The 17145-nt window shown below is 47.4% G+C and overlaps 1 protein-coding gene across 8 annotated transcripts in view; it reads left to right on the top strand.

The window, feature by feature from the left end:
• The window catches only part of SGMS1 (sphingomyelin synthase 1), a 229116-nt gene that overhangs the window by 152789 nt on the left and 59182 nt on the right, over nucleotides 1-17145 (top strand). Inside the window, exon 1 of one of the 8 annotated variants that reach the window (XM_038576042.1) lies at nucleotides 15805-15910. The exons of the other annotated variants lie outside the window; for them this stretch is intronic. The gene's annotated coding sequence lies outside the window, so the exon portion shown is untranslated. Of the gene's footprint in view, nucleotides 1-15804; nucleotides 15911-17145 lie in introns of those variants that run through there. 8 annotated transcript variants of the gene reach the window in all.

The raw sequence follows: 17145 nt of genomic DNA, 5'->3' as shown, positions 1-17145 counted from the left end.
TGGAATCCGTGTCTCTCTTAAACCTTCTTTGATACGGTCTCTTCTCCAGGTTTAGTCATAGAGTTTTCTTCTGCCCATCTTTAGGTCAATTTCTGGGGTTTGTAGGATGATTTGATAGTTAACCTAGTTGTGTTCATAGGACAAGTGGAGCCTAGGGACCTCCCACTCTGCCACCATCTTCCCGGACCTCAGTGTCAGACTTTTGGTGTTTTTTAAAAGAATGTTTGTGGCCACCAAATTACAAAGATAGAAGCCAGTCCTCTCCAAGTGGGCAGGGAGGGTGAAGAATCTTGGAAGTCCCTGTACCAGAGCAAGAAGGATGAGTGGGAGGCAGCTGGGGGATCAGCGAAGGGATCTTCTGGGGGAGTTTGCTAGGATTCAGTACATAACTGTCTGCACTAGTCCAGTTATCATGAGCTCTGTCTTCTCGGGATCCCTGCAGTTTGTCGTTTTGGCCAAAATGAGGGAGAAGGAGAAAGCTCTGAAAAGAACATCCAACTGAAAATACTGTCTTGACTGTACAGAAATTGAAAATAAATCGAGTTCTGGTATGACATCAGCTTTGGATCATGGACGTTTTGCTCTTAGTATTTAAGTTTACTGAAATCTCCTAGAGATTTTAAAGTTCAGTTTCATTTTTATGTTTTCTACCCTAAGCCCACCACTGTCCTGACTTATATGATGGCTATGGTAATAGTAAACTTGTGCCTAGCAGGGAGTATGCATTCAGTGAACAAACATGTTCACCAAGTAAATGAGCAAACGGTGAGCAGTCACAATTTAAGGCGTTTAGCTGTTTTTCATAGCATGAAATCCTTGCAGAGATCTCTAATTTAAACCTTGTGTTTTGTTCTCTCTCTCCTGTCCTGTAATCCATTTGAGAGCTGTGCTCAGTGTGGGCAGGCCTCATCTCTGCTCTTTGGAGGGAGGTACTACTATTCTCAGTCATGAATAAATTTGCTGTTGATTCCATTTAGTGGCTAGACAGCTGACATTCTGGGTTCCCCAGAATGCCGACATGACTTTGGTATGAGAACAATTTGACTACAGCTGAAAAATCATGGCCCTTCTTACCTTTTTTTGGATAGGACTGTTCTTTAGAATTTTATTGTGAAAATTACTTTTCATGAAAAGTAAGGGAGAGGTTCATGGGGTTTTGTTTCTCTCTTTCTTTTTCGCTGTGTTTTCTGATCTCTTAATCTTTCTTGATCCCTGGAGCATGGAGGAGTCAGCAGGTCTGGGCGCTGGCGCTCCATGCATCAGGGCTCTAGGTAGGGGAAGCCGCGGCATGTTTAAAGTCAGATAAGATGTGCTGGGTACTGGGTTCATGCCGTGTCTGTGCTAGCCTCACTAAATCCTCACAACTTTACACTGTCGGTAGTACTGAGACCCATCATCATCATCATTTCTGAGATGCAAGCAGACTCAGGGTAAGAGAGGTGAGGTGATACAAGGCCATGGAGGTAGGCAGAGAACGGGAACAATTCTTGCTCTTTCTTTCACGTGTGTAGTTTGCCACAGGACCTCCAGCAGGAGTGCTGGTAGGTTGAGGGGGTGGGTCAGTGCCCCCAAAGTCAGGGCCATCTGGGAGCAAAAGCCAGATAGTCATTCGAACAGGAACGAGGTTTGAGCAGGAAATGCTTTAAGAATTAATAGCTATAATAATAAAATAGATGGATTAGATGAAGGGGATTAAGAGTACACTTACTGTGATGAGCACTGAGTAATGTATAGAATCTTTGACTCACTGTATTATACACCTACAACTACTAAAACATCGTAGGTTAATTATACTTCAGTAAAAAAGTAAAATTGAGAAAAGGAAACATAGGAGAAAATAAAAATATTGACACAATAAGAACTATGGGAGGTTAACCATAATAATTGCCATAGCAATTAAACTGAAAAATTAAAAACCTCGAAGTAACCACCAAATGGAAAAAGCAGGCCAATGACATAAACACTCACACACATTATTTTAAAAAATTAAAGAATATTTAGTTATGGCAAGGGGTTGGAATGATAATGGATTAGCTAATAGAAAGTAAATGGAACTCTATAGGGTATAGGAATAATGGACCCTAGGGAGCAAGGAAGAGGCCACACCTCACGCACCTTCGAGAGCTGGACCAGACCCAGACCCAGACCGTGTGGGAGGGGATGGCCTGTGACCGGCCATCTGGCACAGAAGTTGCTGGGTGCCTGGGAGAGTTGTCCTCGGAGCAACGTCCAACTGGAGACAGCCCACCGACCACAAAGCTATCAGAGGCAGGCGCTGCAGGAGGAGGCTGCTGAGGGGGCACCCTAGACCCAGGAATCTTTGCTCCTTCCTTCTGCATGGCAGTCTTTCCAGAAACTTCCTTCTACTGGCAAAACTAGCCAGCAGATAGAACACGTGCTTGAGAGACCCAGATCCAGTTTTTGCCGATCAGGCTATAAAGTGTGAGTTTGTGGCTGAGAAGGGCACAGGGTGGGGGGATCCCACCTTTATTCTCAGAGTCTTTATGTTTCTTTCATTCAGCCAGGCAGTGGGACACACGTACACACGTGTGGGTGGTTTCCCGTCTTCCCCTGCACCATGTGTGGTTTCATTACCTTGTTATCTCCGTGACTTCCCACAAGGGGCCTATTGAGGATTAAGCTGCTTTAATTTTCTTTTCTATTGTTTGCCTCTTAAACCTTGGGTAAGTACATGGGTAATCGGGAATCAGTGCCACATGTGTGAAGTGCCATCCAGCAGATGACATCCCGGGCTTGTCGAGGGAGCCCATGAAGGTGTTTGGTACAACCCAGGATGGTAATGGCATGTGAAGTAATACAATTTGAGATTTTTATCTCTTAGGCTTTATAAATATTTGCCGGAGGTTTTTCTGATACACCATAGGGCTAGAGTTTTATTTGTCCATGATGGGTTTTCATTTAGTTGCTACTGCATTTCATTCCTGCCTCCTTGCGAATCTAGAAGAATCATTCTTCCAGAAGAGCTCTTTAAACCTTTCCCATCACGACTGTTTCCTTCGTAATGGCTTTGAACTGCTGGATTGGTTTGTGACTCCTTGCCCCCTAACTCCATGCAATGTGTAATTTCTCATTTTGTTGAAAACATTAGAAAGGGAGAAATACTCAGCCTTGTCCTTGTTGCTGTTGAGCCATGATGCCTTGTCCGTTTTGTTTTGTATTTTGTTCTATTTTTCTCCCTCAGAACTCTCCTAAAAGGCCTTCACTCCCTAAATACTTTTTGGGAGGTTCAGGTGTTAAGGCCTATAAACTTAAATTTTGTTTTGTTTTGTTTTGTTTTCAGTTAGATTTTGTTGAAAAACAGTACTGAGAGGATAACTGCCCATGCTCTTACATTTAGGTGACACCTGATAATGTTGAAAATAAATAAAAGTAGTACATGTATGTGGTAATATACACATAGTATGGAAAGGGACAGGAAAAAAGCCTCCCTTCAAATATAACTATTATTAACATTTCTTGTGATTTCTTCCAGGAAACAAAAAATGATTTTGGCACATACCTACATTTGTGGCTCTCTGCTTTTTACATTCTTTAATAAAGGAATTAAATATACATATTTTTCTGGCTTTTTTTTTTTGTACTTTTCCTGTTTTTAGAGACCTTGTCCCTACACACAGATCTTCCTTATTCTTTAATATGATGCATACACAGTTCCGTGATACGGATGTGCGGTAACGGATGGTAATTAATTTCACCTGTGCCTTATCTCGGGCTGTTTTAGTAATTGCCAGGTGTTTGCAGGGAGGAGTTATGGTTACTGTTGGGAGTTGCTACAGTCGGCCTTTTCGCAAATAATCATCTCGCCAGTGTATCTGTAGGTTAAATCCCTAACGGTGAGATTGCTGGTTCAGCTGATAAATGCATTATAAACTTTAACAGACATTACCAAATTGCACTCCACAGAGGTCACACGCATTGATTTTCTTTTACCACGGTTGTCTCTTTCCCACGCCCCTGCCAGCACCGTCCCATCACCAGGCTTTGGCATTTTTGCCAATCTGGTAAGTTAGAAATGTTATCTCTTTGTTTTTACTTGTTTATCTTTGACTACAGGTTTAGGATCTTCTCATAGGTTCCTTAGCCTGTTGAGTTTCTTTCGATCAGTTGCATGCTCCTGCATGTGGCTTTGTGTTCTCTTCCCCCTTTGGCTTCGTTTACCTCCTTTTCTTTCCTGTAGGATTCTTGTCTTTCTCATATCTACTTATATGAGCTCATTTTAAATTAGAAAACTTAGTTGTATTTCACGTGTTGCAAATGTATTTTCCCACTCTCTTCTGAAAGCATTCATTAAAAATATTGTTTTTAGTGTTTTATTTTATTTTGTAAAAATTTTATTTATTTATCTGAGGGAGAAAACACGAGCAGGGTGGAGAGGCAGAGGAAGAAGCAGATTCCCCGCTAAGCGAGGAGCCTGATGCAGGACTGGATCCCAGGACCTCAGGATCATGACCTGATCCAAAGGCACTCAAACACTGAGTCACCCAGGTGCCCAACGTTATTTTTGTTTTGGTGTAAAGATTTTTAAACATGTTCTTTTTAAAAAGAAATTTAAAAAAGCATGTGGGTTGAGAAAACTTTGCCAGGCTTTCTACTGTTTTTAAGGCTGAGTAGTTGTAGTTTGGGACAAATGATTATTCCCATAGATGGGAATGTATGTCCCATCAGTATGTCCCACAGCCCTGAGACCCTGTAGCATCTTACTTAACAACAAGACGACCCTGAAGGAGTGATGGAGTTGGTGTCCCTCCCACTCTGTACTTGCCTTGACCCTCAGCAACTTATGGGGGACCTCTGAAGCATAGGCGAGCTTGTGAACAGCCATGTCTACAAACATCCAAATGTTGCCACTTGCGGACATCATTCCTGGTAGCCGGAAGTGGCAGGCCCTCTTCACGTCTGAGTCCACAGCACCTATAGCGATACCTAAGTGAGATACGATGTGGAGTAAACAGATGGAGACAAGGGCAGGATGCAGTGCAGGGAGGATGAGCAGGAATAGAGAACTCACAGAAAGGTTCACGTTAGAGTGCTTTCGTCAGCATGACGTGCACCTGCCTCATGCTACAGCCCTGGAGTCCGGAGACTTCCGTGTCCTGTCCTTAACCACCCTGTTCATCTCGTGATAACACTGTGTAGGATACTGAGGGAGAAGACCATGCACTGGGGCCTGTGGTGTTTGGGTGACTCTCTTTGTGTTACCACCGGGTCTGTTCCCTTGTGATGAGACTGTTGGGAAGACAGTATTGTAAAAAATCTAATTTCAGAATAATGTGTGAAAGACGGATTTCTCTCCAGATTTCTAGAGGTAACAAGCTTCTCCTTTGAACATTTAAAATGTAAGATTCCGGTTAAGAGAAATGGACTGTATGAAAGCTTGTCACATACTCTGTGAACTGTGACTCAGCCTAAGTCCAAGCTAGCTATTTTGCTAGTTCTTCATTTAATTAAATATCTCCAGGGAAGAGTTTAAGGATTTCCTGACAATTCAGGTAATCTGTATTTATATATTTACCTTATTCAGACACATGAAAAGCTTTCTCATGGAGTCCAGTGAGGGTCAGTATGATGGTACGATACTTTCTTGGTTGACACATGGTGTGGCTCCTTGAAAATACCAGTGGCATCTTCATTTCTAGTAGGCTCATGGCCTCTTACTCAAGCCATTTGACTTGAGCTGAGATGTCTTATGGCTGCGTTTATTCTCCATAGTTTTATGAATGCAGTTGATTCTATTCATTTGAATTTGCTGAAACAAAAGCCTGCACTGGTAAAACAGGTTAATTTTTGAGAAAGCTAATGCTAAACTCTGACGTCTGGGAGCCCTGTTCAGTGCCATTCAACACAAAAATAGTTGGCCGTCAGAACGTGAGCAAACCAACTATTGGTTTGAACGATCCCAGTGCTTATGAAGCACCCATTTCAGTACAGGATCATGAAGGTATTGATGAATGAGGTCATTAGCTTTGCTCAGACAGATCCCTGGTGGTTCATCTCCTGATGTCAGTTTTCTTCTCTAAACAATGTATGGAAATGAACATGAACGATTAAACAGATGTTTAAAAAGGTCTGTATGGGGTGCCCCGGGGGCTCAGTGGGTGATACGTTTGCCTTCTGCTGGGGCTTGATCCTGGGGTCCTGGGATCGAGTCCTGCGTTGGGCTCCCTGCCCAGTGGGGGCAGCCTGCTTCTCTCCCTCTCCCTCTGCCCTTCCCCTCCCCTGCCGCTGTGCTTTCTCACTCTCAAAGAAATAAATAAAATTTAAGAAAAAATGAAAAGGTCTGTCTAGCTTTGTCAGTGGGAGCTCATGAACGATTTCTTGGGTGTGTTAGTTCTGTTGTGTCCCCATCCACCTTCCATCCTTGACTGTAGCTTTCAAATCAGGTTGACCAAATAAAGGTTGACAAATCATTTGTGCATCCACCTCTGACATTTCATACTGGAGGACAGATGACTGAGACAAATGGAATCTATGTGGAAAACTGAGTTTCTGAAAGCAGGTGTGTCTGCACTTTGTCCAGTGGGGACGCGGATGCGTCTGTAGGTGAGACCGTGGTGCCCAGTTGGGAACTGGTCAGCCTTGGAGAAACAAAGCCAGTGAAAAAGCTGCTGCTAAAATCAGCCGCGGCCGTTGCAGAAAGCATATACTTCAGGGAGGTCTCGGGAGCTTGTGTGGTGCGTTTGGTTGGGTGGTATAAAATTGGAGGGGTGTACAGGCTTTTTTGAGGGATGCTCTGCAGCTGGAGTCAGTGTGAAGCCCTTGCCACAGCAGCTGGGTGGGGAGGCCGCGGCTTTGCAGACAGACAGACGTCTCTGTCTTTGATTTTCCGCGCTGCCACTCCCAGGTGTCCCCGAGAAAGGAAGGTGGTCTCTCCAGGCCCCCTGTTCTTCCTTTGTAAAGGCGGAGATTGAAATACCTACCTCAGGGGTGAGAGAAAGGCAAGAATTGGGGTCCATTGTGCTCACTCAGCAAGTGGAGGGGACCTTCCCTTAACAGCAGTGCTGCCGGCCCGGTGCAGGTCGACAGGGTGCCTCGGAAAGGGCGTGAAGGTGCCGACCTCGAAAGCACCTCCTACGCAAGAGGTACGGGAAACGGGGCTCACGTAGGGCCCCGTGATTTGCAGGCAGGTGGAGGTTTGCTATGTTTCTAGAGCATGACCGTTCACGGTCTTCCCCGCTGCCGGCTCCAGAGGCATGTAATTGACCCTGGTTTCTGTTGTCTGCCTCACAACGAGGCCCCGAGTCCCACTGAGGTCAATTATTCGGCCTAAGTGTTTATACGAAGCAGCTGCGATTCAGGCCTCCCTTGCTGCGGCCTGGTCACACAAGCTAATTACTGCCATCGCACACAGTTGCCGTGGTGGCGGCTGCTGTATGTGGCGGTCACAACATCTTGAGCCAAGGCACTGGGGAGCCTCCCGGCCAGGTACCCTCAGGTCCCACGGGGAGCTTGGTTACGTCAGCATCGGTCGTGAGACGGGCTCTGACAGCTGTCCAGACTCCAGTGGGTGCCGATACCTCGCTTCCTGATACTGAACCTACTGGAGGCAATGGAACAGAACGTCCCTGACTCTGGTTTCATAACTTTCTTTTTTGCGCACAAAAATAAAGCTGCTTCCTGGGGATGAGGCATTGGTGTGCCTGCCGCTGAGCACCGGCAGGGAGCACTTGCTGGGTGCGGGACTCCATCCCCGCTGCCTGCTGTGACACTTCTCTCATCCTCACCAGCTGTGGTTTGTGTAGGTGCTGTTGGTCTCCTGTTCTCAGACGCTGAGAAATTTGCCCAAGTCCTCACGGCAGGTAAGCAGCAGAGCCTGGATTTGAATCTAGGCCCATTCTGACCTTCCTCTCCAATAAGAAAAAAACAGGAAAAACATGACCGTAAAAATTCCATCTAGCATGGCAACCGTTCTGAGCACTTTGGTGCCCATTCTTCCAAATCCCTAATTTAACGTTGTTGGGAAAGCCCCCCTCTCCCCTGCCAGGTCCCCTTCCAGAGGGAAAACACGGTGAGCAGTCTGGTATTTATCTTTCCAAGTACGCACGCAGGCCCGTCCCACATACACGGGTAATTCACACGTGTTCTTACATGGCCCACTACGTGCGCTCTTCCACTTGGCACTTTACGCTCCGTGCGTCCTATGCAAATTTCTGCATGTGTCATACATAATCTGACATATTTTCTTTTTTTTTTTTTTTAATTTTTTATTCATTTATGATAGTCACAGAGAGAGAGCGAGAGAGAGAGGCAGAGAGAGAAGCAGGCTCCATGCACCGGGAGCCTGATGTGGGATTCGATCCCGGATCTCCAGGATCGCGCCCTGGGCCAAAGGCAGGCGCCAAACCGCTGCGCCACCCAGGGATCCCAATCTGACATATTTTCAATGGACTGTTGAGCGTGAACTACAGGACCGTCAGGGGATGACAGTGCCATGATTCTGTCATTGTATGGCCTGCGGTGACAGACGTTTCTGTTGTGGCCCCGTTCTCCCTCCATCACTTAGCATCACCGTGTATGTTGTACTAGAGGAAAGTGCTGTGATTTAGTGACCTCTTTTGAAATTTGGGCCATTAGAAGATCCCGGGATGAACCTTCTCCAAACTCAGGATTGGAAGACCTCCTTATTAGTTGCTTTCCAGTCCCAGTCAAAATGCTAAGTCCAAGTGGTCAGCCCGTTACTTAAATATTTTATTTGGATGTGCCCTACATACCACAAATTCACCTCTTCTAAGCGTGCCCTTCAGAGATTGTTAAAAAATTTATGGGGTTGTGCGGCCAGCATCATCACCCAGTTTTAGAACATTGGCGTCAGTCCAAGCTCTCCCGTGCCCTTCACAGCTACTTCTCATTCCTGTGTGCAGCCCTGGGCTGCCACGGATACTTTCTCTCTACAGGTTTGCCTTGTCTGGACATTTTGTCTGGCCCGTCACGTTGACGAATTTCATGTCCTTGGGTTATATATCTCTTTTTACTCTTTTGAACAGTTTGGCCCATGTAAAACTCCTGGCTGGAATTGTTCGTTAAGGCTCATTACTGTCTTGAATGATGATAACGTGTATTACCCCAGAAGTGGTTAGTCTCTAAGGCAGAGGAGGGAAAATGGGTGCGTGTACACACCTGCATGTATATATATGCACAGTACATATGTGCAGCCGTGTGTGCCCGTACACGTCTACATGTGTGCACGTGTTTAGTGTGGATATATGTGCACACGTTTACTTATACATACACAGGAACACACGTGCGTGCACATGCGCACACACACATGCATGTGTATTCGGTCATGAGGCCGAGCTCCTCAGTAATACTCAACATATCAAAAGAGATCTGTTGGATGATCTTCAGCTTCATTAATTTCTTCATGTGGTGACTTGATGGTAATGGAGATTCTTGGCTCAGTTCAGTCGAGAACTGAATACGTGCCGGTTGCACAGGAGACACTGCCAAAGTGTAGCAAGAGCTTACCAGAACCTCAGCTTTAAGAAGTGATACCAGACTCTTCTGAGTCAGGACACCCCAAACCTGTTCTGGGCGGTGAGCGGCAGCTTCATATCACGTAGGGAAGGCGTGCACCTGGGCTGAGCAACTCTGTAGTGTTGAAGTGATTTAAAAATTCTAAAACTTAAAATTACAATTTTTTTTAGCTTTTATAAACTCTTTTGACCTAAAAGCTGATAACTTAAAAATCTAGGATAATTCCATGTCTCTATCTAATTCAATATCTCATGCCTGCCAGTTCCTTCTAGTATTTGAGATGCGTGCTCCTGGCGCCTGTGGAGCTGTTAGGGACCCAATTGTACAGGATCTGTGTTTGGGGTTTCCATTTGAAGTACATGTGTGTTTATGTGTGATTGTCATTGCAGGTAAATAACTTACTGTTTCCAAAGACCTGTTAAGAAGCTGAGGGAGAGTAACTGTGGCTTTTATTAACGAGAAAGCCGCACGCCGTGTGCTGTTTCCTGGTCAGGTGCGTGCCAGCACATCAGAGCCCCAGTCCCGGGCGGGACGCTTTGGTGCGTAGGGCCTGGAAATGTGTGTCCCAGACAGCACTCCCTAGTCAGGGCTGGGCCTGGAAATGTGTGTCCCAGACAGCACTCCCTAGTCAGGGCTGGCAGCGAGCAGAGGGAGCCAGGTCACCGCCTGCCACCACTGCCCCTCCGTCCCTCCGCAGGCCCTACACCCCCTCTGTTGGGGACGGCGTCTCTGTGAATCAGGACTTAACACCCGAGGAGGAGAAAGCGTCTCCTTGTGAGAGAGAATGCCTCTGGAACCTGAAGGATGCTACAGGGACGGCTGCGTGGCGTCTCACGCGTGGCAAGCGGGGATGGCGGTGTCCTCAGGGCCGCGAGCCGGCATTGGTGTTTATCCAGAAAACGTAACTCCGGCGCCCGGGCAGAGAGGCCCACCCGCACGGCCAGCCTCACGGTGCCTCTCCCCGCTTGCGAACCAGGGTTTTCTGTCTCTTGGGAGGGGACGGAGCCGGGGTCCGCGGTGTGCAGCCAGACTGGCCAGCCTGACCCGCCTCCAGCTCCCTCCGGCACGTCCACCTTGCTTTCCTGGGCACATGCACGATCCAGGGTTCAAGAGCCTTCTCGCACAGCGGGCAGGGCCATGGAAGCAGACGCCGCGCGGGGCTCCTGGGGGCTGAGGCTCGTGCGCCACCCGCGCAGCAGGGCGAGTGCCTGCTGTTTGCACGGGACCACTCAGCTCTCAGCCCTGCAGCCACCCCGAGATCTCAGGTGGCGACATGCACTGCAGGATGCGCTGGAGCATGGCCACACGCGGAATAAATCCACGGGCTGTTCGTTGCTCTTGATCTTCCTGCACAGTAATCTTGAGTAAATGTGATAACATGAATCAGGCAGCTGATGTTCATGTTTTGAGGCTCCGTGATTTGAGGAGTTCTCAAATCGAGAGGGAAAGTGTAAAAAAAGATGCCATTTTGGGTTCCCTGTCATCTTGGGTGTGGGGGCAGCCATGATTTATTGAGCACCTGCTATGTGCCTGCACCGTAGTAAGTGCTTTGCAACCCTTTATCTCGTTCAATCCTAAGAAGTGGTATCCTTAGGTTTTATATATAAAGAGACTGGCTTAGAAAGGTCAACTTTCCCAAAATCATAGAGTTTAAATCCAGCTCTTTCAGGACACCTGGGTGGCTCAGTGGTTGAATGTCTGCCTTTGGCTCAGGTCCTGATCCTGGGGTCCCAGGATCGAGTCCCACATTGGGCTTCCTGCATGGAGCCTGCTTCTCCCTCTGCCTGTGTCTCTGCCTCTCTCTGTGTGTTTCTTGTGAATAAATAAATAAAATCTTTCAAAAATGAATCCAGTTCTTTATAACCGGCTTGCCATAAGACTAACCTTTCCCTTTAGTGTCTGGTTCCCATATTACCCCTTCCATGGTACTGAAGTTTTTTTTACTCCCTGTCTACTCTTGAGCTGCCACTGCTTACAGGTGGGTGAGTGGAGATGTATCTTCTGACGCACAGTGACCTGGGGAAGGGAAACACACCTTGTAGTGCGAATTGACCTCTGCCTCGCTTTGCTCCACTCCGAGCTTGGCATACTTGTATGAGTCAGTTTGGGTTGTAAATGCAGAGAAAAGAGAAGAGGCGGTGTTTAACCTTGGCCACCAGACGGGGGGCACTGGGTCCCTGCTCTGCACAGCTTCAGAAGGGAGACAGACTCCAGAGGTCGCCGGCCACTGAAAGGGGGCTGAGATTTCATCAGGGCAAACTGTCTGCCTCTCATTTTTGTTCCAGATCTTCATCAAGGAAAGAGGAAAATACAAGGGTCTGGACCCCGGTGTGGTTTCTTAGAGAGTCTTGTCGAGTACAGGTGGCACCTGGAGTTGCATGATTAATCAGTGGAGAGCAGAAGTGGTAAAAAATGACAGATGCCCACCATAAACATTTTGTTAGACTTGGAAACATCAGTGTTCAGAAGTGGCCAGTCTTTTCACGTGGCATCGGGACCATTTCTCTGGACGCAGGTCCTCTGACTGGTGCTCTGTGTTGGGTCCCCCCGGAGAAGCACACTCATAGTGCCAGCACAGCAGACTGTCCCAGGCTGCCCAGTACTGAACCCATCGGCATTTTAAGCCACCCATTTCCCTCAGAATATTAAGTGTGGTCTGGATCACACCTCATTGGGCAGCAGTCTGTTCTAGCTATGTTTATTTTTTATAGAAACAACAGCACACTTTGTTTCCAGACTCAAATTCCGTTATCAGTATTGAGTTGGATTAGGTGATAACAAACCAGCACGACCTTCGTGAACAGGTTTGGAGGCAGGTATCACTGAGTCTTGGTAAGCATTACGGGTTGACCAGCGGGAGCAGCGTCATCTGGCCCTGTGGTAGCCGCTGCCGCTGGCAGGGAGTGGCGCTCAGCCACCACACACTGCCTGGAGCCCGGGGGTGGGGGGTGGGGAGGCGGCACACTACACCTGCTCCCCGGAAGGGAACCAGCAATGGCGAGTCTCCGGGGGCCAACCCCAGCAACTTGTTCAACATGGTTTTTACTGTGAATCCCATCCTGAAATTGCCAACACTCCGCGTACTGGACCTAGCTGTCCCTCACAAAGGTGTTATTTAGGATGTGATCACAAAAAGGTGGCTGGGGGGAGCAGGGTGCGGATGCAGCAGCCCCCGCGGGGCCTGATGCCTCCCGTGTCTCTCTACCAGAGGAAGAAGCTCCATGGCCAGGCATGAACCAGCCCTTGTGGCAGGCGCAGGTGCTTCGGCAGAGCACTCCCTGTTTGTAAAACCTGAAGGGAGCCCACACAGATGACAACACTGCTGTGCATATGATCATTAGTTCATAAAGGGTCATTAGCTAGTACAGGGATTTGTTCATTTGGCTCCTCACGTGACTTTAGGAGCTGGTTGTTAAGTTCAGTTAACTGTTCTTTTTAGTTAGGAAAGCTTCATACCGGTTATTACTTTAACCTCTTCGGTGTTGAAGGAGAAGCAAAAGCCTAGAACAAGACAGCGCTGGCTCTGAGAGCCTCAACGTTGGGGTCAAGCTTGATTGGCTTTCCTGCCCTTGAGATATGTTAGACTCGACGTAAGGCAAGATACACAGGCAGCGCTAGAGAATTGAGGTTTTTTCCTATTGTGTATTTATTTCATATAACCTCGGATTTACTTTGATGTCTGTTTCATAATTCCTGGCACCAGAATTTGCTCAGACCTTTTTAAAGACCACACCTTCTGAGAAAACCCACAATTTGAAAGTTAATGGATAACCCAACGGCAACAGGAGTTTGCTGGCAGATGTGATTCTTGATCAGGTCTGGACAATTTCTGCCCTGTCATGAGTCATAAACTGTGGTACAGTCCATCATCTGAAGTGTCGGGAGAACTGGCACTGTGCTGTCACCTGTTTGCTGCTCCTGACTCATCTTCCTGGAAGTAGGAATTCAGGTGGCCTGTGACGGACGTTTTATCGTAAGATTCACGAGACGAGCACTCAGACTCTTTAGGTACCAGCACTGGATGTCTAGGCTCAGTCCGGTTGCAGATGTGGCTTGCACGTTTAGCTCAGGCGCTACAGGTGGCCAAAGCCAAACGGGAAACATCGTAAGATTCGCATCATCCATAAGGTAGGGACTGGCCAGTTTTTAAGAAAAGTTTCTCTTCTATGCTATGTATATACAATGAAATATTACTCAGCCATCAAAAAGGATGGAATTTTTCTGTTTCCATCGACATGGATGGAAGTAGAGGGTATCATGTCAAGTGAAATAAGTCAGAAAGACAATTATCACTTATATGTAGAACATAAGAAACAGCACAGAGGCTTATCGGGGAAGGAGGGAAAACTGAATAGGAAGACATCAGAGTTGGAGAGAAACCATGAGACACTCTTCATCCTAGGAAACAAACAGGGTCGCTGGAGGGGAGGTGGGTGGGGGTCTGGGATAACGAGGTGATGGCCATGAAGGAGGGCACCTGTTGTGAGCACTGGGGGTTATATGAGGCTGATGAATTACTGCACTCCACATCTGAAACTAATGATATTCTATATGTTGGCTAATTGAATGTAATTTTTTTTAAAGGAAAAGCTCTTAAAAGCTCAGAGAGGAAAGATAATGAGAAGGGAATGTAGCTGATTTTCCTCTTCAGCCTGAGGATTGGCTGATGTGGCCGTTTTTCCCTGCTTTCGCAGTGTCCATATAGAGAGAGAGGATGTATGACTCAGGTGACAAAGGTCGAGTCTGAAATCTCAGATCCTCGGTTTCTTGCTCCTGGCGGATGAAGTAAACAGTGTTCTGAGGACGTTAGATCAAAAGAATCCCCCTAGTTTGGGGGTTGGACCTTTATCAACTCATCTGTGAGACCCTTTTTTTTTTTTTTTTAAGAATTTATTTATTCATGAGAGACAGAGAAGTAGAGGCAGAGGGAGAAGCAGGCTCCATGCAGGGAGCCCGACGTGGGACTCGATCCCAGGTCTCCAGGATCACGCCCTGAGCCAAAGGCAGCACTAAACCACTTAGCCACCGGGCTGCCCTCACCTGTAAGATCTTCTGAAGCTGTACTTCCCGGCCAACATTCCTGTTAGCTGTGTCTTGGCTGTGCATACTGACACAACATTTTGCCAAGAGCATGTTGTTTTATTGTTGAGGGACGGCTGTCGGGAAAGGTTGCCGGTATGTAGTTGGCCCACACAAGTAGTTGGCCTCAGAACTCAGTACCTCTGTCAAATGGAGTTTCAAGAACAGAGTCTCCTTGCTTAACCTGCCTCCCTTTGCACCGCTGTGGAGTTTCTCGGATGTTCCTCACTGTCCTCTTCCTGCGGTGCTGGAAAGGAAAGATGGGGCAAGGGAAGAAGTAGAGCACATGGAGTGAAGCTTTAGCGTGTGTGTGTGTGTCTTCCCGGTCAATGGCAAGCGGTAGTTTGGGCTTCCTCTGGTTCCTGTAATCACCCTGGTGTGAGGCAGTCTTGCCTGTTAGTGTCTGACCCTTTGCCTTGCTCTTCCATTGTGGACTAGACCTGACCTCTTTGGGCAAAGAAACCGAGTTTATGTCCTCATTTTCTGAGCAAAGAGCTAGTGGACAGAGGCCCCCACCCAGTGGTGGAGTGACAGGTGGGTGACACTTGGGTGCACAGCCAGGGGCAGGTTGCACTTTGTTCAGGGAATGTGCGTAGGGACAGGTTATTAAAGAGCTGCTGGTTTCGCTATGTCTCAGTGTGTTAAATCATCATATTCCCCACCCTAGAAGGGTAAGTGAAATCAAGGAATGGCGGCTCTAGTAACCGTGAGGAATGTGTGAGGCTTGCCGGACAGATCTATGAGCTGTGCGCGGTGGCGCTGTGCTGGTGGCGCGTGGCATCCGCTTACTTACCCTTTGGTTTCATCCCACCAGCCCACATAAATTTGTGGGTGCATTTGTTTTTCTTCTTTTTTCTGGCTGCTTTCTGTTTTTGTATATGTCTGTGTATTATTTTCAGAACAGATCGGGTTCCTACTAAGTCAGAGCTTAAAAACATTTTATTGAAGCAGTTGTTAAAAACCGTTTTTAAGAACATAGACTGACAAGTAAAATGAACTCCCTATCCTTATCATCCAGCCTTAATGACTGTCAACTCTCTGTGATTGTGGTTCCGGGGCGGGGTGGGCGGTATTTTAAAGGAATTCCAGGCAGCGTATCATGTTGCTCCAACACTTTGTTCTCCTGTTTGTTACTCAATTATTTACTTTTTGTCTGTTGACTTTTCTTTCTCTTGTTCCCAAAATAACTCTTGGACTGTGCCCTGCTGGTGTTTTAAAGGTGCACCTTCTGGCAGCCTTGCCCTTTGCGCAGTGCTTGATGGGCTGGTCGTCTGGGACCCTGAGGCGGATGGTCTTGGTGGTGTGAAGGTCACAGTCCCGTTACTAGGAGAAACTGGAGGTATGCCTGCGGCCTCCCTGGCTTGTGGGGTTAGGTGGAAGGCTAGGCCTTTCCTTATGATGTTGTGTTTATGAGAAGTAGATCCAAATCGAAGTCACAGTGATTTGCGTAATTTATCAAACTCCTAGAGAAGCCGTGGCCTAGAGTAACAAGCCGCTCCCGGGGCCTGTGGCTAGATCTTGTTTTATTTCTGTAGTTCCCCGGACGGAAAGCTGTTGACATGACAGCGGAGTCGTTTCTAGATTTGCCATGCTTGAGCACTCTGACAATCTCTTTTGTGCAGCATTTCCTGGTTTTGAAACGTTCCCGTATGGTTTGTCTTATCAGGCCCCAGGGCAGCACAGAGTGAGGAGAAGTGTTGAACTCTGCCCGGGTCAGTTCAAAGAGAAACCGAAGGATGGGGAGGGGTCCTCAGTGACTTGACTTCAGTTCTTGCGTCTCCTAGCCTGGAAGCCTTCCTGTTTCGACGGGTTTTGAGTTGCTTTGGAATCTGTTGTGAAGCTGGAGCGTACCTTCTTTATACTTGAATGCTGCTGTGACAGATGTTTGGGAAATTCACAGCACTGTGGGCAAGACCCTGGAGATGTTTGGGGAAGACTGTGTCCTCACTGACGTCCTTCTGTTCCACAGCAGGGGCAGGGCAGCCCGCACACCCTTTCTGGAGCTGATTCCTGACATCAATATCTCGCCCCCATGACATTGGTTTCCCTTCTGACCTCTCCCTTTTTGTTTTTTTTTTTTGGGGGGGGGGGGTGTTAAAGATTTTATTTATTTGAGAGAGTATGAGCAGTGGGGAGGGGCAGAGGGAACGGGAGCTGAGCAGGGAGCCTGACATAGGGCTCAATCCCAGCATCCCAGGACCCTGAGATCCCGACCTGAGCCAAAGGCGGAGGACACTTCACGGACTGAGTGACCTAGGCGCCACCTCCAGGAGCTGTCTCCATCGCTAGACCAAACCCTGACTGTGACCACTGCTACTCTTACCTTCACACACTTTGGTTCGTGACAGTGGAATTCTTTTGAGCCTAAAATGTCTGAAATGTTTCCTGGGAGCTGGAGATCTTCGATCTGGTAAGGAAATTGGGCATCCTACTACCCCCATAGGAACTTGGTGCAAACATCAGATTTCCCAGTTCCTTTTAAAATGTCTAGACATGAATGTTCTATTGGCCGAAATTCCCTAAGGGGGTAAAATGATTCCTCAGAGTCTGCTTTATTCAAGAAACTTTTATCGT

This window comes from Canis lupus, chromosome 26 (assembly GCF_011100685.1).
Source record: "Canis lupus familiaris isolate Mischka breed German Shepherd chromosome 26, alternate assembly UU_Cfam_GSD_1.0, whole genome shotgun sequence".
NCBI classification, from domain to species: domain Eukaryota; kingdom Metazoa; phylum Chordata; class Mammalia; order Carnivora; family Canidae; genus Canis; species Canis lupus.
This window is presented reverse-complemented; position numbering and strand designations above follow the sequence as displayed.